Genomic DNA, 20,139 nt, shown 5'->3' on the forward strand with positions numbered 1-20,139 from the left:
TAATCAATCAAAAGAATATTGATCGATTGATCAATTTAAGAAATAATCGTTAGGTGCAGCTACGGTTGTACGGTATACCAGTACTAGTACAGTATCGCGGTACTAATAAATCAAAAACGGTACTATACTCTGTTTGAAAAGTACCGGTTCGCCATATTTTTTTATTTACAAGCATGACGGCCAACGTCATCACATCATGACATTGCTGGTTTTACGAGCAGAGGAGCATGTTCGGCAGCGCACAATCACAGAGTACTTACAAGCAGACACAGTGTGCAGACAGAAAAGGGAGAATGGACGCATTTTGGCTTAAAAACTAAAGATAAAGGCGAAGTTATAACACTGAAACGCCCTCAGGAAGAGGTGCTTTAAAACATGACTGGCTATAGCAGGTAATGTCCATCCACAATCCGCATTGTTTTAGCTTCTTCTAAATCACTAATCCTCGCCTCCATGGCGACAAATAAAGTAAGTTTTTTTACAAGTATCATCCCTGCAGGACAAGGAATAGCTAAACATGCTTCACTACACACCGTAGGAGGATACAATAGCTCACTGCTAACAGCAAGCAGCACCACTGAATGTAAACAAATGCCATGGGTGGATCTACACCTGACATCCACTGTAATGATACCAAGTAAAAGAGCGTATCTAGTCGATACTACTATGATTACATCAATACAGTTTAACGTCACAAAATCTTTTTTCTTTTTTTAAATTATATTATATTCATAAACTCAGGAAATTTGTCCCTCGACACCTGAGGACTTTGAATATGACCAATGTATGATCCTGTAACTACTTGGTATCGGATCGAAACATACATTTATGGTATCATCCAAACCTAATGTAAAGTATCCAAACAACAGAAGAATAAGTGATTATTACATTTTAACAGAAGTGTAGATAGAACCTGTTAAAACAGAAAATAAGCAGATATTAACAGTAAATGAACAAGTAGTTTAATAATACATTTTTACAGCTCGTCCCTCATAATGTTGACAAAATAATAGAATGATAAATGACACAATATGTTACTGCATACGTCAGCAGACTAATTAGGAGCCTTTATTTGTTTACTTACTACTAAAAGACAAGTTGTCTAGTATGTTCACTATTTTATTTAAGGACTAAATTGTTGTCCGATTGCCATAATAAACATATGTTTAATGTACGCTTTTTTGTTAAAATAAAGTCAATAATGACATTTTTTGTGGTCCCCTTTATTTAGAAAAGTATCGAAATACATTTTGGTACCAGTACCAAAATATTGGTATCGAGACAACCTTAGGTGCAGCCCTAATAAGCTGTGAGCACCAACATTAGAATTCATTAATGAAACACTTGTGGGAACCCTGCTTTTAGACTACAACATAAACCTTTCCCACATAGTTCCACATACATTTTACAGTGTGTATAGCACGCTCTGTCGTAATAATATGTTATGAATTGAAGTTGCTCGTCTCACTAAAAAGAGGTCACCATCTGCTTTGGCTACCGATGCAAGGGTACTCAAAAGGCCCGAGGGACTGCTTAAAGCTGGACTAGTATGTGCCGCTGCGCGTCTTGTCACTAAAAACGCAACAACACATAACTCAGCATCTACATATGCTGGTGCAGAGCTCTTTACTGATTAATTAGGCCTCAGCGCCTGCCGCCTTCTGGGATGTACACGTTTAAAAAGACACTTGAGGCGTTACAAATACGCTATTTGCAATAAAAAAATAAAATATGTTATAATTGTTAATTTTCCTGAACGTTGTATGACATAATACCGACAGCCATCCGACTGTATAATGCATATGTTCCTTTCTGACTGTACTTGAATGTATTTATATTATTCACATGTGAATAATGCTGTATAATAGACTGTATTTATATTACTCACATGTGAATAATGCTGTATTATAGACTGTATTTATATTATTCACATGCGAATAATGCTGCATAATAGACTGTATTTATATTATTCACATGTGAATAATGCTGTATAATAGACTGTATTTATATTATTCACATGTGAATAATGCTGTATAATAGACTGTATCTATATTACTCACATGTGAATAATGCTGTATAATAGACCGTATTTATATTATTCACATGTGAATAATGCTGCATAATAGACTGCAGGGTTTCCCGCAGCGCTTTGTTGTTAAGGCGGCCGCCTTAACAACAAAGAGCCACCGCCTAAACTAAAGTCTTAAAAAATAAAAACTTTTTTTTTTTGTCCTGTCCAGCTTCTCAGGCAAATGATATAGTTGATGTAGATGCCCATATCGACTGTTCAGATTTACTTTACAAAAGAGAAGTGTAGGATACTTCTCTTGTTGCCTTATTTGTATTTGACTTTATTAAATGTATTTATATTATCATTTGGTGCTAAACTAAAGTCTTAACAAGCTGGTACGCTTTGTACTGCCTCTGTCAGTACGTCTCTGCAGCACCCAGCATTGTCCCACCCACACAACCATCGGTAACAGCCAATCAGCAGTGCGTATTCAGAGCGCATGTAACAGCCAATCAGTAGTGCGTATTCAGAACGCATGTAACAGCCAATCAGCAGTGCGTATTCAGAGCGGTAACAGCCAATCAGCAGTGAGTATTCAGAGTGCATGTAACAGCCAATCAGCAGTGAGTATTCAGAGCGCATGTAACAGCCAATCAGCAGTGAGTATTCAGAGCGCATGGAGTCAGTGCTCACGGCAGAGGCAGGCAGAGAGGAGAGACGGTGCGGATTAGCAGAAAGGTATTTAGCAGGTGAGCATAATGCAGCGGACTCTCCCCAAATTATAATAAACACCTCCCAGTCAACCACTAGTAACATCACTATGAGCCCGTTGACGTTCTAGAAATATAAGCGGCAGCTCAGCTCGCTCGCAGTCCTTGAGGTGAAGGCTAATTAGCTTTTAGCGTAACGTTAGCTCATTTTGCGGTGTGTGCGTGCGTGCGTGTGTGTGTGTTACGGACAGCAAAGCCCTGTCTGTCTGAGAGAAAGACAAGCATTATTGACCTACAGTTAACTAAGTTATTTCACTTTACCTTTTTCTGTGTTGAAGCAGCAAAAAAGGACATTATGTTAAATGCAGACTTTCTGTCTCTGATAGTTGATATAATAATGTAACTGCATCATAAAGTCTACATGAACTCCATGGTGTTCAGGGATGAATAGTCTCTCCTATTGCTATTGTACTATTTTTTCAGCTATAGTTACATTAATCATTAGTAATGTAGCAGCCTAGTTTTGAATGGCAGGGTCCCTGCTATCACATGTTGATAAATATATAACATTTACATAATAAAAACTACAGGCGTCCCAAATGCTGTAATAAATTAAGCATGATGAGTTGAGCATATGTCAGCATGTGGCCCCACTTTTAACTCTTTTTTTCAAACGCTTATTGCAAACGTTTATTCACAGTAAGGCATTACTTTGACTTAGTCATTATTTTGTCTTAGTAAGTCAATATTTACAAAGTCAAAATAATTACATACTTAGTATCTCAGGTAACTAGGACTGTTTTGTGTTTTGTTTTTACTTTACGGAAAAAATATCGAGATATATATCGTATATTGCCATTCAACATACGAAGCGGAAAACACAACAAAAAATTGTAGGCTTCTTCACGCAACGAAGCCGGCCTACTTCAACACAGTCTGTCGTCTATTGCCCCCCCCCCCCAGGCAGCTGCAGCGATGAGATGGAGACGTGATGGTGGCGACAGGCCAAATTACTCCCACCCAGCCCCTATTTTGGGGGAAACACTGTATGTGCTCCAATCACTTTGTCACAAAAAAATAAGAGTTGTACAAAGTATTGGAAACTCAAGACAGCCATGACATTATGTTCTTTACAAGTGTATGTAAACTTTAGACCTTGACTGTAGATGGAAAAATACTGGAGAGATAATGACTGAGGAAGGGCACAAAATGTACTAAAAACGACATCGGCTTTTGAGTCAATAAATTCGTAAAGAATTCTGTCCTAGGATGCCAGCAAAAAACAAGCCGCCTAATGACTATCTACCTACCAGCCAAACTCTTCAACATCACAGGTGTTCAGGTGTATGCTCCAACAACAGACCATAATGATAAAAAAAATGTAAACATTCTACCAAGAACTGCAAAACATCATCGAAAAAGGTAACAAAAAGGATGTACTTATTATACAGGGTGAATGAAATGCAGAAGTAGGGAAAGATGCAATTAAAATTTGGAAAGACCACATGGGCAACGTCGTGATAGGAGGCAGAAACATCTTTACTCTCAGATTTGTAGACAACGGATGGATTAACTGGGGTGGGATTTGGAAAACCTACTCAAACGTCTTGAGCTACAAAATATGGAATGGAAATGGGCAGAAAAAACAACGCATGGCAAGCAATGTCACAGTCATAAAAAGGTATCCAAGTGCATCGTCAAAGTACCTAGGATCCATCATAAACGATGAGGGTTCAAGGTAGACCTAGGCGATATGATCTAAAAATAAAATCTCTGATTTTTTCACCAAAAATTTGATTGAACATTTTTTTTTACCCGACTTTGCAAAGAAACTATTGAATACAAATGACAGAAATAATTCAAAACAAGTTTTTTTTTTGTTTGATCAAACTAGTAGTCTGAAATGACACTGCAAACACTGCATCTTAGTCTTAGAAAATTATTTTTTGAATAATGTTGTTCTTTTTATACGGAATATCAATTTGAACTTTTCAAAGAACTAAATTAAAGAGGAACTGCTCTTTTTTTGGAGTTTTGCTTATTGTTCATAATCATGAGGGACATACACGTCTTTTTTGAAGAAAAAAAAGTCTGCAAAAGTGTGCGTTTTTAAGGACAAAAAAAAGGGGTTCGTGTTCGATATCAATCATGGATGATCGGAATCTGCAGCATAAATCCCAGATAGGAACATTCCCACTGTAAACCTTATAAATACAGTCCTTGAAAAGATGATTTGTACAATATTGCATTATTTTTTTCCTCCAACAGAAGAGGGATCAAATTAATACCTGGGCAGTGTTTACAAAAACACAGTATGAATATTTCAGTGAAAACTTTTAAACTAAGTTACACTTCAAAACCCCCACACAGACCAATTGCTGCACGAACCAAGTCTTGATAATGTTTTCCCCATACAATTATAGTATCTGATGATAGTTTATTATTAGAAATAGCACAAATGATATTGTGTCCCACTGCTATGAGGAACAATGGAAAATATGCATCACCTACTTAGTTATGTTTGTTTAAAGACAACAGGCAATGGACCCATACCACAGTATTTGTCATGTTACATTGACAAAAGAGCAGGTGAAAGCCTATTTTATATAAATAAATAAGTACCGAGATGTGCTGTGAGTAGTAATAAGTGCAATCAATAGACGTGGAACATGATAGTATCATGTTTACCGTATTTTTCGGACTATAAGTCGCAGTTTTTTTCATAGTTTGGCCGGGTTCCAGTGCGACTTATATGTTTTTTCCTCTTTTATTATGCATTTTCGGCAGGTGCGACCTATACTCCGGTGCGACCTATACTCCGAAAAATACGGTATATACCTATACATTACTAACTTATATATATATATATATATATAGATATATATATATATGTTTATACAATACTTCTTTACTTTCGTATATTATGGATCACGATGTGGGAAGAAAGGGATGGAAAGGAAATGCAGGAAAGAGGGAGAAAGAGGAAGGGAAAGGAAAACGAAAAAGGAAAACAAAATTTATAAATTGTATGCACAATTGTGCATTTGAACAATCGTATGTAGTATGTGTAGATGTGTATATGTTTATATGCATATGTACTGTATATATTGGTAAATGCATGTATTTACATTCTTAACAATGCATGTGCATGAGACTCTCGAGTCATTTCTTGTGTTTCAAGATCAATTTCTTGTTTGTTTTTTCTCTATTTGACATGTACAAAGTGAATGTGGAAAGGGTAGGCATAATAAGCTTTTAGCTATACCTTTTTGGTCAGGAAATGTCAACCGATACATTATTTGTTTATCTGGTATGCACTTGAAGTGTACTGTTTACATGAACTGATGACCAAATAAAAACCATTGAATTGAAAAAAAACGTTTAAAAAAATGTTTTTTTGTAGTTTTTTTTAATACTATGTGATCTGCGTAAGTCCCGAAAGCGTTTAATCAAACTGTGGAGGCACTGCAGAGATATTTATAAAACAATTTTGACGTCCTCCATACTTGCGGGAAACGAGCCGTTTGGAATTTGCCGCATTGGTGACGTTTTTATGATAATCCATATATGGTACCCAAAGTGATTTGCGTGCGTCCGCCATTGTAGTCCGACAATGTAGTCAATAATCTTTCTTTTTCTCCATCCCTGTGATTCTCAAACTCTGGTACTAGTGGCTCCATCTAGTGGTATGTCAAAGAATCACTTAATTGTTCAAATACAGTGTTACTGTTCAAACTGTGTGTAATGTTATAGTGGCCAAAAATATTCAATATGCAATACAGGCCAAATGTTTGGACACACCTTCTCATTTCAATGCGTTTACTTGATTTTCATGACTACTTACATTGTAGATTGTCACTGAAGGCATCAAAACTATGACACCTGTGAAGTGAAAACCATTCAGGTGACGACCTCTTGAAGCTCATCGAGAGAATGCCAAGAGTGTGCAAAACAGTAAACAGAGCAAAGGGTGGCTATTATGAAGAAACTAGAATATAAAACATGTTTTCAGTTATTTCACCGTTTTTTTTAAAGTACATAACTCCACATGTGTTCATTCATAGTTTTGATGCCTTCAGTGACAATCTACAATGTAAATTGTCATGAAAATAAAGAAAAAGCATTGATGAGAAGGTGTGTCCAAACTTCTGGCCTGTACTGTACTTGTTACATAAAACCTCTGCCTTGTTTTTCATGAATATTTAGCCCTACCACGCTACTGTATTTTAATGTTGGTCATTATGGTGGTACTCGGGGAGCCAAATGTTTTCTGCGAGGGTACTTGGTGAAAACAGAAACACTGCTCTATCCTCTTGTTGTACGAGCACATGCATCCATGTTGCCATTTCTAATACAAAGTAGCAGGATGAAGCAGGGCTTTTATTGTGAAGACAGGAACTGTGCAGTCGGTCTTTAGAGTTTTGACGGCAGGAATGGCGCGAGAGTCTGTTGAAATAAAAAAAAGTGTTTCTCGCCTTCCTGTCGGTCATTTTTTCTTAATAATTATCTGGCAGTAGCCAGCATCATCTCACAAGACCCTCGGGTGCCGTGAATGTCAATCAAGTGACGTCTTAGGATTGATGATTGCTAATTTTTAGGTCTATTTTGTTAATGCCTGGCTGGCGATCGACTCACACACCCTCCGCCATCGACGTAATGGGCACACCTGACATAATGTATGTAAAAATTTGGACTAAAAAACCACCATTACAAAAAGTCTGGAAGACGCTGAAACAATTGGGCCACAGCAGTTTCAAAACAATAACCACCAGCCTCAACTTGAAAATTAACGGCTCACTCATCACAGACAAACTGAATGTGGCAAATTGCTTTAACAGATTTTACTCAACCATCGCTTCCACGTTGGTAAGCAAATTGCCCTCACATTCAGGCTTCTACGGTGAACAGCACAGTCAAGACTTTTACAAAAACAAAGGGGTACGCAAGGATGACTTCAAGTTTGTCAAAGTTAAAACTGATGATGTGTTAAAGAAACTCAGCTCGCTGCAGCCAAACAAAGCCACAGGACATGATAATATTCCTACCATATTTCTGAAAGACGCAGCTGTCACGATTGCCCCAATGGTTGCTCATATCCCCAACTTGTCTATCAATCAGTGTCATATCCCACAAGAATTCAAGCTCGCGAGAATATCACCTCTGTATAAAAAAGGAAACAAATTAGACCCCGGCAACTACCGCCCTGTTTCCATCCTTTGCTCCATCTCAAAGGTTATAGAGAGGTTAATATATGAGCAAATAGAAAATTCTCTATCAAATTGCAAGCTTCCATTCGAATTTCAATCAGGATTCAGAAAATCACATTCCACCGATACATGCCTCTGTACCTAACTGACTACATCAGGCGAGATATAGACATGGGCAAGTACTGTGGAATGGTTATGCTGGACCTTCAAAAGGCATTCGACACAGTTAACCACTCAATACTGTTAAAGGGGAACATTATCACAATTTCAGAAGGGTTAACACCATTAAAAATCAGTTCCCAGTGGCTTATTTTATTTTTCGAAGTTTTTTTCAAAATTTTACCCATCACGCAATAACCCTAAAAAAAGCTTCAAAGTGCCTGATTTTAACCATCGTTATATACACACGTCCATTTTCCTGTGACGTCACACAGTGATGCCAACACAAACAAACATGGCGGATAGAACAGCAAGATATAGCGACATTAGCTCGGATTCAGACTCGGATTTCAGCGGCTTAAGCGATTCAACAGATTACGCATGTATTGAAACGGATGTTTGTAGTGTGGAGGCAGGTAGCGAAGACGAAATTGAAGAAGAAACTGAAGCTATTGAGCCATATCGGTTTGAACCGTATGCAAGCGAAACCGACGAAAACGACACGACAGCCAGCGACACGGGAGAAAGCGAGGACGAATTCGGCGATCGCCTTCTAACCAACGATTGGTATGTGTTTGTTTGGCATTAAAGGAAACTAACAACTATGAACTAGGTTTACAGCATATGAAATACATTTGGCAACAACATGCACTTTGAGAGTGCAGACAGCCCAGTTTTCATCAATTAATATATTCTGTAGACATACCCTCATCCGCTCTCTTTTCCTGAAAGCTGATCTGTCCAGTCCAGTTGGAAATGCATCTGCTTTGAGTGTCGCAGGATATCCACACATTCTTGCCATCTCTGTCGTAGCATAGCTTTCGTCGGTAAAGTGTGCGGAACAAACGTCCAATTTCTTGCCACTTTCGTATCTTTGGGCCACTGGTGCAACTTGAATCCGTCCCTGTTCGTGTTGTTACACCCTCCGACAACACACCGACGAGGCATGATGTCTCCAAGGTACGGAAAACAGTCGAAAAAAACGGAAAATAACAGAGCTGATTTGACTCGGTGTTTGTAATGTGTTTGAGAAAATGGCGGATTGCTTCCCGATGTGACGTCACGATGTGACGTCATCGCTCCGAGAGCGAATAATAGAAAGGCGCTTAATTCGCCAAAATTCACCCATTTAGAGTTCGGAAATCGGTTAAAAAAATATATGGTCTTTTTTCTGCAACATCAAAGTATATATTGACGCTTACATAGGTCTGGTGATAATGTTCCCCTTTAAACAAGTTGATGGCAATCGGTTTTGACAGTGCAGCCACAAACTGGATGAAATCTTACCTTGAGGATAGAGAACAGGTGGTCAAGTTGAACTGTCCTCTCCCCTCAAGGTGAGCTGTGGTGTCCCACAGGGGAGCATTCTGGGACCATTGTTATTCTTGATTTACATTAACGACTAGAAATCAGCATGTAACAGCAATTTGTTCCTGTTTGCGGACGATTCTGCGATCCTGGCCTCGGACAGGGACAAATTGAAGGCTGAAAGTGTACTCAGCACTGAACTAAATAATCTCTGTCTCTGGCTTTCCGATAACAAACTGTCACTACACCTGGGTAAAACAGAGTCCATCCTATTTGGGTCCAGGCACAACCTAGCTAAATCCCCGGGCTTTACGATTAAAGCAGGTGATACCATAATCACCAGCAAAGACAGGGTAATTTACCTAGGTTGTATATTGGACAACACTCTCTCTCGGGTGAAAAAATGGCATTAAAAGCAATCACCAAGATCAATAATAAAACTAGATTTTTGGGCAGGATTTCTGCGTTTATCAACAGGGATACGCTTAAGACCCTTGCTGGTGCCCTCATACAGTGTCATTTTCACTACGCCTGCGCCTCATGGTTCACCAGTATCCCCAAGCCACTAAAAACAAAACTGCAAACTTCCCAAAACAAGCTGGTGAGACTCCTGCTCAACCTCCCATACAGGACTCACCTAACTCAAGCCCACTTTACCAAATTGGGATGGCTTAGAGTTGAGGAACGAGTACACAAAATTGCATTGTGCCTGGTATTCAAAATACTCAGAGAAACTGTCCCCAAGTACCAGTCCAACTACAAACCCCGTTTCCATATGAGTTGGGAAATTATGTTAGATGTAAATATAAACAGAATACAATGATTTGCAAATCATTTTCAACCCATATTCAATTGAATATGCTACAAAGACAACATATTTGATGTTAAAACTCATAAACATTTTTTTTTTTGCAAATAATCATTAACTTTAGAATTTGATGCCAGCAACACGTGACAAAGAAGTTGGAAAGGTGGCAATAAATATTGATAAAGTTGAGGAATGCTCATCAAACATTTATTTGGAACATCCCACAGGTGTGCAGGCTAATTGGGAACAGGTGGGTGCCATGATTGGGTATAAAAGTAGATTCCATGAAATGCTCAGTCATTCACAAACAAGGATGGGGCGAGGGTCACCACTTTGTCAACAAATGCGTGAGCAAATTGTTGAACAGTTTAAGAAAAACCTTTCTCAACCAGCTATTGCAAGGAATTTAGGGATTTCACCATCTACGGTCCGTAATATCCTCAAAGGGTTCAGAGAATCTGGAGAAATCACTGCACGTAAGCAGCTAAGCCCGTGACCTTCGATCCCTCAGGCTGTACTGCATCAACAAGCGACATCAGTGTGTAAAGGATATCACCACATGGGCTCAGGAACACTTCAGAAACCCACTGTCAGTAACAACAGTTGGTCGCTACATCTGTAAGTGCAAGTTAAAACTCTCCTATGCAAGGCGAAAAACGTTTATCAACAACACCCAGAAACGCTGTCGGCTTCGCTGGGCCTGAGCTCATCTAAGATGGACTGATACAAAGTGGAAAAGTGTTCTGTGGTCTGACGAGTCCACATTTCAAATTGTTTTTGGAAACTGTGGACGTCGTGTCCTCCGGACCAAAGAGGAAAAGAACCATCCAGATTGAAAAGCCAGCATCTGTGATGGTATGGGGGTGTATTAGTGCCCAAGACATGGGTAACTTACACATCTGTGAAGGCACCATTAATGCTGAAAAGTACATACAGGATTTGGAGCAACATATGTTGCCATCAAAGCAACTTTATCATCTGTTTATTTCAGCAAGACAATGCCAAGCCACGTGTTACATCAACGTGGCTTCATAGTAAAAGAGTGCGGGTACTAGACTGGCCTGCCTGTAGTCCAGACCTGTCTCCCATTGAAAATGTGCGGCACATTATGAAGCCTAAAATAGCACAACGGAGACCCCCGGACTGTTGAACAACTTAATCTGTACATAAAGCAAGAATGGGAAAGAATTCCACCGAAGAAGCTTAAAAAATGTGTCTCCTCAGTTCCCAAACGTTTACTGAGTGTTGTTAAAAGGAAAGGCCATGTAACACAGTGGTAAACATGCCCTTTACCAACTACTTTGGCACGTGTTGCAGCCATGAAATTCTAAGTTAATTATTATTTGCAAAAAAAAAAATAAAGTTTATAAGTTTGAACATCAAATATCTTGTCTTTGTAGTGCACTCAATTGAATATGGGTTGAAAAGGATTTGCAAATCATTGTATTCCGTTTATATTTACATCTAACACAATTCCCCAATTCATATGGAAACGGGGTTTGTATTTAACCAGAGTAAGTGATGCTCACAGGTACTACACGAGAGGGAGTTCCTCAGACCTCGTCCCCCCCAAATTCAAGACTCTCATGGGAAAAAATGCATTCTACTATTTTGCCACCACACAATGGAATGCACTACCAACAGACATTCAAATTCAAACTTCTCTACTAAATTTTAAATCATGGCTCAGCTCAACCTCTACCTGATCTGAACCAAAATTGATCCCCAGCAACTTTCCGAAGCATCAAACAGGTTTATATGTGGTTATAGTGCATAGATATTTTGTCATTCTGTTTTGCACACTCTTGGAGTCAACATGTATAAAGTGTCATGTACATAGTATACATATATACTAGGGATGTCCCGATCCAGGTTTTTGCACTTCCGATCCGATACCGATATTGTTTTTGCATTTCCGATCCGACACCGATACTGACCGATACCGATACTGGCCTATCCGAGCATGTATTAAAGTTTAAAGTTATTTAGCCTACTTAGTTGTCAGAATCATGTTGAAAAGGGTTTTAGTACTCTTGATAACAACTAGCCAGCTGAATTAGGGGAGTTTGACTAATACACAATGGTTGGTAACAAGAAACTGACCTGTTTATTCAAGGATAAACACAAAATAGACAAAATTATACATGACAAACAGAAATGGCATCATTGAACTAGGGCTGGGCGATATGGCCTTTTTTTAATATTGCGATATTTTAAGGCCATATTGCGATACACGATATATATCTCGATATTTTGCCTTAGCCTTGAATGAACACTTGATGCATATAATCACAGCAGTATGATTATTCTATGTGTTTTGATTGATTGATTGAGACTTTTATTAGTAGGTTGCACAGTGAAGTACATATTCCGTACAATTGACCACTAAATGGTAACACCCCAATAAGTTTTTCAACTTGTTTAAGTCAGGGTCCACTTAAATTGATTCATGATACAGATATATACTATCAGATATATACTATCATCATAATACAGTCATCACACAAGATAATCACATTGAATTATTCACATTATTTATAATCCAGGGTGTGGAGGGGGGCGCCTGATGTAAGTGTCAAAAAGACAGCCAAAAGAGTTTGATATGAGAATAAATCTAAAATTAAAATATAGGGTAGAAATGCACCCATTTGCAGGAAATGTAGTCTTGATTTTCAAAATGTTCTTTCAAGGCTTGCATGTCTAGATTAAAACATTCTTCTTCATACTGCATTAATATATGCTACTTTTAAACTTTCATGCAGAGAAGGAAATCACAACTAAAAAAATCACTAATTTTTTCATACAGTGTTGATGTGGAAATTTTTGCCTGCCTCGGCATTTTGATGGTGTGGATGTGTGGCACCGAATGGAGATAAGCGTCTCAACAGACGTCACAATATTTGAACAATGATGACGAAAACTGTTGTCTCTGTCGTGTCCGTGTGTCGAAAATTGTTATGCGCTTATTTTTTTATTTGATTTTGTGCGTGGCATAGATTTGCCGTGCGCAGAGGACGCTTGAGCAGGCGCGCACCTTAGCGGTTGCGCTAGCATCACAGCTAACGTTAGCCATGCCGCTACCTCGCTCTCTGCTGGGAGAGGACGTATACGTATGTGACGTATGACGTGACAGTATGTGACGTATGACGTGACAGTATGTGACGTGTGTAAGAAGGTGTACTTGCTGTCTGTGAGAGGGAGACACAGGAAAGAGTGAGAAGAGCCTGTCGTGTAATGCCAGCAGCTAAAAGCAACTGCGTGAGAATTGTGGCTGTGTTGAAGGTGTGCTGGAAAATGCGGAACGGAAATTACGGAGCAGCAGAAAAGTGGAATGTATTATTTAAATCGGTGCGTTGGAAAACACGGACCGGAGTTTTTTTTAAACTGGATCTGGATCGGCATTTTCCCATGACTTGCCGATACGCAATTTTTGGCAAATATCGGCAGCCGATCTGATCCAAATATCAGATCGGGACATCCCTAATATATTCCACCCTCCCCCCCCCATTTTTTGTAGATATATATATATTTTTTTAAATCACCTGACATGTATACTGTGTATATGTACTTAATTTATCCATTTTTTGACATATTTTTTATATACATGTTACAGGTTGTATATCTTTTATTTTTGAATGTATCAAATGTGATGAATATTTAATGGACCACAATGGAAACAAGCCTTTTGGCTTTTTGTGCCATCCATTTGCCTTTTTAAAGCATTACATGGATTCGATTCTGTAAGATGTCAATAAAATTCTCAATCAATCAATCAATCAATGTAGACCACTAGGAAGGGTTTTAAATGTAGAAAAAAAAATCCTACTATGACCCCTTTAAGAGATCTAAAAGCCAACGTGCTGTTCTTCCCGTATGTTCACTGCTGGCTTGCCAGCATCTTGAGTTTAGGGTTTGTTGTGTGTTGATTTGCCTCAAGCGTCACACGCACACGACATCAATAAACATCCACGGACAGACAGGGAATAATATTCTGTCTGTGCTTCCGGAAACAACACAGTCAGGAGTTTATATTTCCTGGGATGCCTTCTGTTGACAATAAAGCATGATGCAGCACTGCTGAGGACAAGTCATGACACACCTGAACTGCAGCACTGCATTATGCATATCTCCTGCTGATACTGCATCTCCATAGCTGTGCCATCCATATGCCAAGAAATAAGCTATAAACAGCAACTCCTGTCTATTGTTCTGCCACATAGTTCATTTGGAAATATTTGAATGAACTGGTTGCCACCAAGCAGAGATAACTTTAAGTTAGGTCATCAAAACAATACATTACTAGCTAAGGTTAACCTTTAAATTTATTTTAGGGCGGGGTATCACAGGGTTGCAGTTAGTATGCACAAAAAAAAGCTAACAAGAAGAAATACACAAAAAAGTTGTACTTGATGGGTTAGCCTGATTGACAGTTGACATATATAGTGTACATCGTGAAAAACAGTCCGGTGTGCGCGGGAGATTACGTGATTTCACTTAATTGGGTTAAAAATATGTTTTGCAAACCAGTAATTATAATCCGCAAATGTGCCGTTGTTGAGTGTCTGCACTGTCTTAGAGATCGGCAGAGTAAGCGTGTAATACTCTTCCATATCAGTAGGTGGCAGCAGGTAGCTAATTGCTTTGTAGATGTCGGGAACATGGTTTGTCGTGATCACAATATGCAGACGACAGCAGGAGGCAACATGCAGGTAAAAAGGTACCTCATGCTTGAACCACAAATAAACCAAAGGCGATTGCCGCTAAGAAAAGGCATTGAAGCTTAGGGATGGCTATGCAAAACAAAGCTAAAACTGAACTGGCTGCAAAGTAAACAAAAACAGAATGCTGGACGACAGCAAAGACTTACAGCGTGTGGAGCAGTAGACGGCGTCCACAAAATACATCCGTACATGACATGACAATCAACAACAAAATAGGAGTGCAAGACAAGAACTAAAAACACTACACACAGGAAAACATCAAAAACTTCAAAATAAGTCACGACGTGATGTGACAGGTGGTGACACTACACGTATTTTGAGACAAGAGCGATAGTGATGCATGGTCCTATCTTGTCGATTGTATTGTACCATATGTCCCGGCGAGAAATCTGCGTTCAAAGAACTCCGGCTTATTAGTGATTCCCAGAGCCCAAAAAAAGTCTGCGGGCTATAGAGCGTTTTCTATTCGGGCTCCAGTACTATGGAATGCCCTCCCGGTAACAATTAGAGATGCTACCTCAGTAGAAGCATTTAAGTCCCATCTTAAAACTCATTTGTATACTCTAGCCTTTAAATAGACCCCCCTTTTAGACCAGTTGATCTGCCGTTTCTTTTCTTTTCTCCTCTGCTCCCCTCTTCCTTGTGGAGGGGGGGGGCGCAGGTCCGGTGGCCATGGATGAAGTGCTGGCTGTCCAGAGTCGGGACCCGGGGTGGACCGCTCGCCTGTGCATCGGCTGGGAACATCTCTGCGCTGCTGACCCGTCTCCGCTCGGGATGGTGTCCTGCTGGCCCCACTATGGACTGGACTCTTACTATTATGTTGGATCCACTATGGACTGGACTCTCACAATATTATGTCAGACCCACTCGACATCCATTGCATTCGGTCTCCCCTAGAGGGGGGGGGGTTACCCACATATGCGGTCCTCTCCAAGGTTTCTCATAGTCATTCACATCGACGTCCCACTGGGGTGAGTTTTTCCTTGCCCTTATGTGGGCTTTGTACCGAGGATATCGTTGTGGCTTGTGCAGCCCTTTGAGACACTTGTGATTTAGGGCTATATAAATAAACATTGACTGATTGATTGATGGTTGGTTATGGTTTGAATTCATATCCAACAATTGCGAGAACGTCTTTTTATTGTCAATATCGGCTACGGAGTTTCCTTTTTCAATGAAAAAAGTGTGCCTTGGCTCAGAAAGGGTTGAAAAACACTGTTCTAAACAATACATTACTAGCTAAGGTTAACCTTTAATTTTATTTTAGGGCGGGGTTTCACAGTGTTCCAGTTAGTATGCACACAAAAAAAAGCTAACAAGAAGAAATACACAAAAAAGTTGTAATTGATGTGTTAGTTTAATGTACAGTTGACATATATAGTGTAGATGTATGTATAGTATGTAGTGTACATAGAAGCATGCATAAAGTGCCTTCTGAGTTATGACCGCATTCCATTTAAGTCTGCCCACCCTTAACTTCACTTCAAAAGTAGTACATACTTTAACATGAACCGCAACAACATACTCACGGACCTCTTGATCAAAATACAACATATTTACGTGAAAAAGTCCACGAAGGAATCTCACAAGCTTAAGTGAATCGATCGTATTTTAGCGAGCAGTTACTGTGAGGCGTTCACGGGTTACAAAAACACAGCATAAATCACCGTAAAGTACACCTATGGCGGGAAACTAAAAAAAAAAAAGAAAGAGAGAAGAAAAAAGAAAGTATATGAACTTACAGCTGGAGAGACGAGGAGAAGCCAGAGTTCCGTGGAAGGAAAAGAGTAGCCCCCTTTAGAACAGACCCACAGTGAGGAGAAACATCGCCGCGCGCCGAGCTTTCACTCAACGCCACACCATGCACGAGCTGCCGCTTACCGGGGCTCGTGTAAAAGCGCACGACGGGATTTGAATTTACCGTACTAAATGGAATAATGCCGCCACTACATTTCCGTGTCGCTGCGTGGGCGAGTACTGCGTGACAGCAAATCAAAAGAGAGGTGTCGTGTTTAACCGTTAAATCAATTAATTAACTATGGAAAAAGTGCTAGAATATTGTACGCAGAACTAAAGTAGTGCAATTATAAAATAATTGAGTAAAACTTCAGAAAAGTAGCTGATTTACTATGCGACTTTAGTGACTATTTTTATTGACGCCTTTTTTTAACTTAAGTGCTAAAATAGAATAACTCAGGTGGTTGTCTGGACCATTCACTATTACACAGGTGTCAAACTGTTTTTTATTAAGGGCCACATGGCAGTTATGGCAGCCCATAGAGGGCCATTTGTAACAGTAAACAATATATGAGTATAAAAGTATAAAGAGTTGCCTCATGATATTGTCACACAATGATGGCAGTCACACATAAGAGATACGTGTCGACTGCAATATGATGGCAGTCACACATAAGAGATACGTGTAGAGTGCAAAATGATGGCAGTCACACATAAGAGATACGTGTAGACTGCAATAAGCCCTGCGATGAGGTGGCGACTTGTCCAGGGTGTACCCCGCCTTCCGCCCGATTGCAGCTGAGATAGGCTACAGCACCCACCGCGACCCCCAAAAGGGACAAGCGGTAGAAAATGGATGGATGGGTGGAATTAACTATGCATTTCATTATTGTGTGAATGCTCTAAAGCAGGGGTCCCCCCAGCATCCAAAATCCGGCGCCCAAATTTTTTTTTTTTTTTTTTATCTTTCCTTTCTAATCCATTGTCTACCGTTTGTTACTTTCGGTGTCTCCTCGTCGCTCAGGCAAATCATATTGTCTAAAAATGCATTTTCCCATCGATAATGTGACAATGTTAAATGTTGATGAACATCAAAATTAATTGATGTTAAATGACAAAACGGATTATAAAGACAATGTATATATACATACATACATACATATATATATATATATATATATATATATATATATACATATATATATATATATATATATGTATATATATATATATATATATATATATATATATATATATATATATATATATATATATACAGTGTTGGGACTAACGCGTTACAAAGTAACGCGTTACTGTAACGCCGTTAGTTTCGGCGGTAACTAGTAATCTAACGCGTTATTTTTTTTTTTTTCAGTAATTTAGTTACCGTTACTACATGATGCGTTACTGCGTTATTTTACGTTACTTTTGATGTAGTATCGGCTAGAAACAGAAGCGCTGCGGTGAAGTTCTTCTGAATCTTCCTCTGTCACAAGCCGGAGAGAAGAAAAGAGGCGCGGTCTATGTGTGTGTGTGTGGGGGGAGGTGATCCGCGGTTTGATATATGAAACAAACAAAAAAAAGTTGTTGTCACGTTCAGTCCACACACAGCGTGGTCATGGCGAGCGGAGTAACGGAGGAGCTTGAACGCCCCCGCCATTGAATCGGTGTGTTTATAAGTGCAGACTCGGTTGTGCAAAACGAGGGTTTTAAACACATGCTGAACGTGCTTGAACCACGTTACGACATCCCGTCGCGCACCCACTTCAGCAATAAGATTGTGCCAGATCTTTATGAGCAGGAGAAGAAAAAAGTTGTGGATGAACTATCCCGAGCATCATCTGTTGCGCTCATGACAGACGGCTGGACGTCCAGCGGAACTATAAGCGCTCACTTCATCACAGCAGACTGGGAGATGAGAAGACACGCCCCCTCTACGAGAGTCACCTTGCGCAGGTACTGACACAAGCAGTGGAGGAATGGAAGATAAAGATATCCCAGTCACACGTGATAATGCCAAAAATCAAATAATTACAGAGAATGAGGCAGGACTGGGACCACAGATAGGTGCTTTGCACATGTAGTGAATTTGGCATCACAGAAGGGAATCTCAGTCAATAGGATGGAGCGCCTCTTTGGGAGGATCAGGAAGGTTTCTTACTTCCACCCAAGCACAACAGCTGCTCATGTGCTTAAGACAAAGCAAGAAATGCTAAAGCTGCCTGCTCATACATGATGTCCCAACGAGGTGGAACTCCACTTATGATATGTTGGAGCAGCAGGCAGCTATATACTCTGCATTGACCCACAACACCCTGAAGACAAATGTCACCCTGTCTGATGATGATGTGAGAGTGGCAGGTGAGGTCCTCCAGGTGCTTAAAAGTGTTCCATCTCTACTGAGCACTGAAACTTCACCATCTGTGTCAATGATCCTGCCACTGAAAACAAGGATTCTACAATCCATGGCTCCAAGTGTGGAAGACAGCAGCATCACTCCAGATGTCAGGCTTTATTTCACTACCTATGTTTCAAGGAAGATGATATTTCTTCTTATGTTGCACTTAAACTTGTTTTTTATTAATGGTCATTGGTCCAAGTTTAAAGAAAGGAGGAATGCCTTTTTATGTTGCACTGTTTTTCATTCATTATGTTAAAAGGAAAATAAAAATGTATGTCAAGTTGATCAACAGATTGTATTATTCTCCAGTGCAATAACAGTACTGAAATGAAGGCAAAAAGGGCATTAATGGGAGCTTTAAAAAAAAAAGAAGAAAAAAAGAAGTAACTAAATAGTTACTTTTCACAGTAACGCATTACTTTTTGGTGTAAGTAACTGAGTTAGTAACTGAGTTACTTTTGAAATAAAGTAACTAGTAACTGTAACTAGTTACTGGTTTTCAGTAATCAACCCAACACTGTATATACATATATATATATATATACCGTATTTTTCGGAGTATAAGTCGCACCTACCGAAAATGCATAATAAAGAAGGAAAAAAACATATATAAGTCGCACTGGAGCCCGGCCAAAATATGAAAAAAACTGCGACTTATAGTCCGAAAAATACGGTATATATATATATATATATTTACAGCCTGGCCCCCGGCCAAATTTTTTTCAATGCGGCCCCCGAGTCAAAAGGTTTGGGGACCCCTGCTCTAAAGCATTCACACATATGTTTTTTCTTCTTCTCCAGCTTTACCTTCCACATTTTTCCGCCGATTCAAACCGTTCCAACTTCCAACTGTTCAGCCTATTTAGAAATGTCCCAGATTTCCCAGAATTCCAGGTTTTCCGGGACATTTTTCCCATTCAAAATGAATTGGCCATTTTCTTCAAACTTTCACCATTTCCACATTTTTCAACCAACTCAAACCATTCCACCTTCAACACATTCCACCATTTTGGAAATGCAAACTATAATTTTTCTACGTTAAAAAAGATTCCAGGATTTTCCGGGATTCCTGCTTTT

At 39.4% G+C, this 20,139-nt stretch overlaps 1 protein-coding gene across 1 annotated transcript in view; it reads right to left on the reverse strand.

The window, feature by feature from the left end:
* Positions 1-16,807, reverse strand: part of LOC133612672 (tumor protein p53-inducible protein 11-like) — a 100,553-nt gene extending 83,746 nt beyond the window's left edge. The window contains exon 1 of the mRNA XM_061970300.1: positions 16,667-16,807. The gene's annotated coding sequence lies outside the window, so the exon portion shown is untranslated. The remainder of the gene's footprint in view (positions 1-16,666) is intronic.
* Between the last annotated feature and the right edge of the window lie 3,332 nt (positions 16,808-20,139).

The sequence above is a fragment of the Nerophis lumbriciformis genome, linkage group LG10 (assembly GCF_033978685.3).
Source record: "Nerophis lumbriciformis linkage group LG10, RoL_Nlum_v2.1, whole genome shotgun sequence".
Classification (NCBI taxonomy): domain Eukaryota; kingdom Metazoa; phylum Chordata; class Actinopteri; order Syngnathiformes; family Syngnathidae; genus Nerophis; species Nerophis lumbriciformis.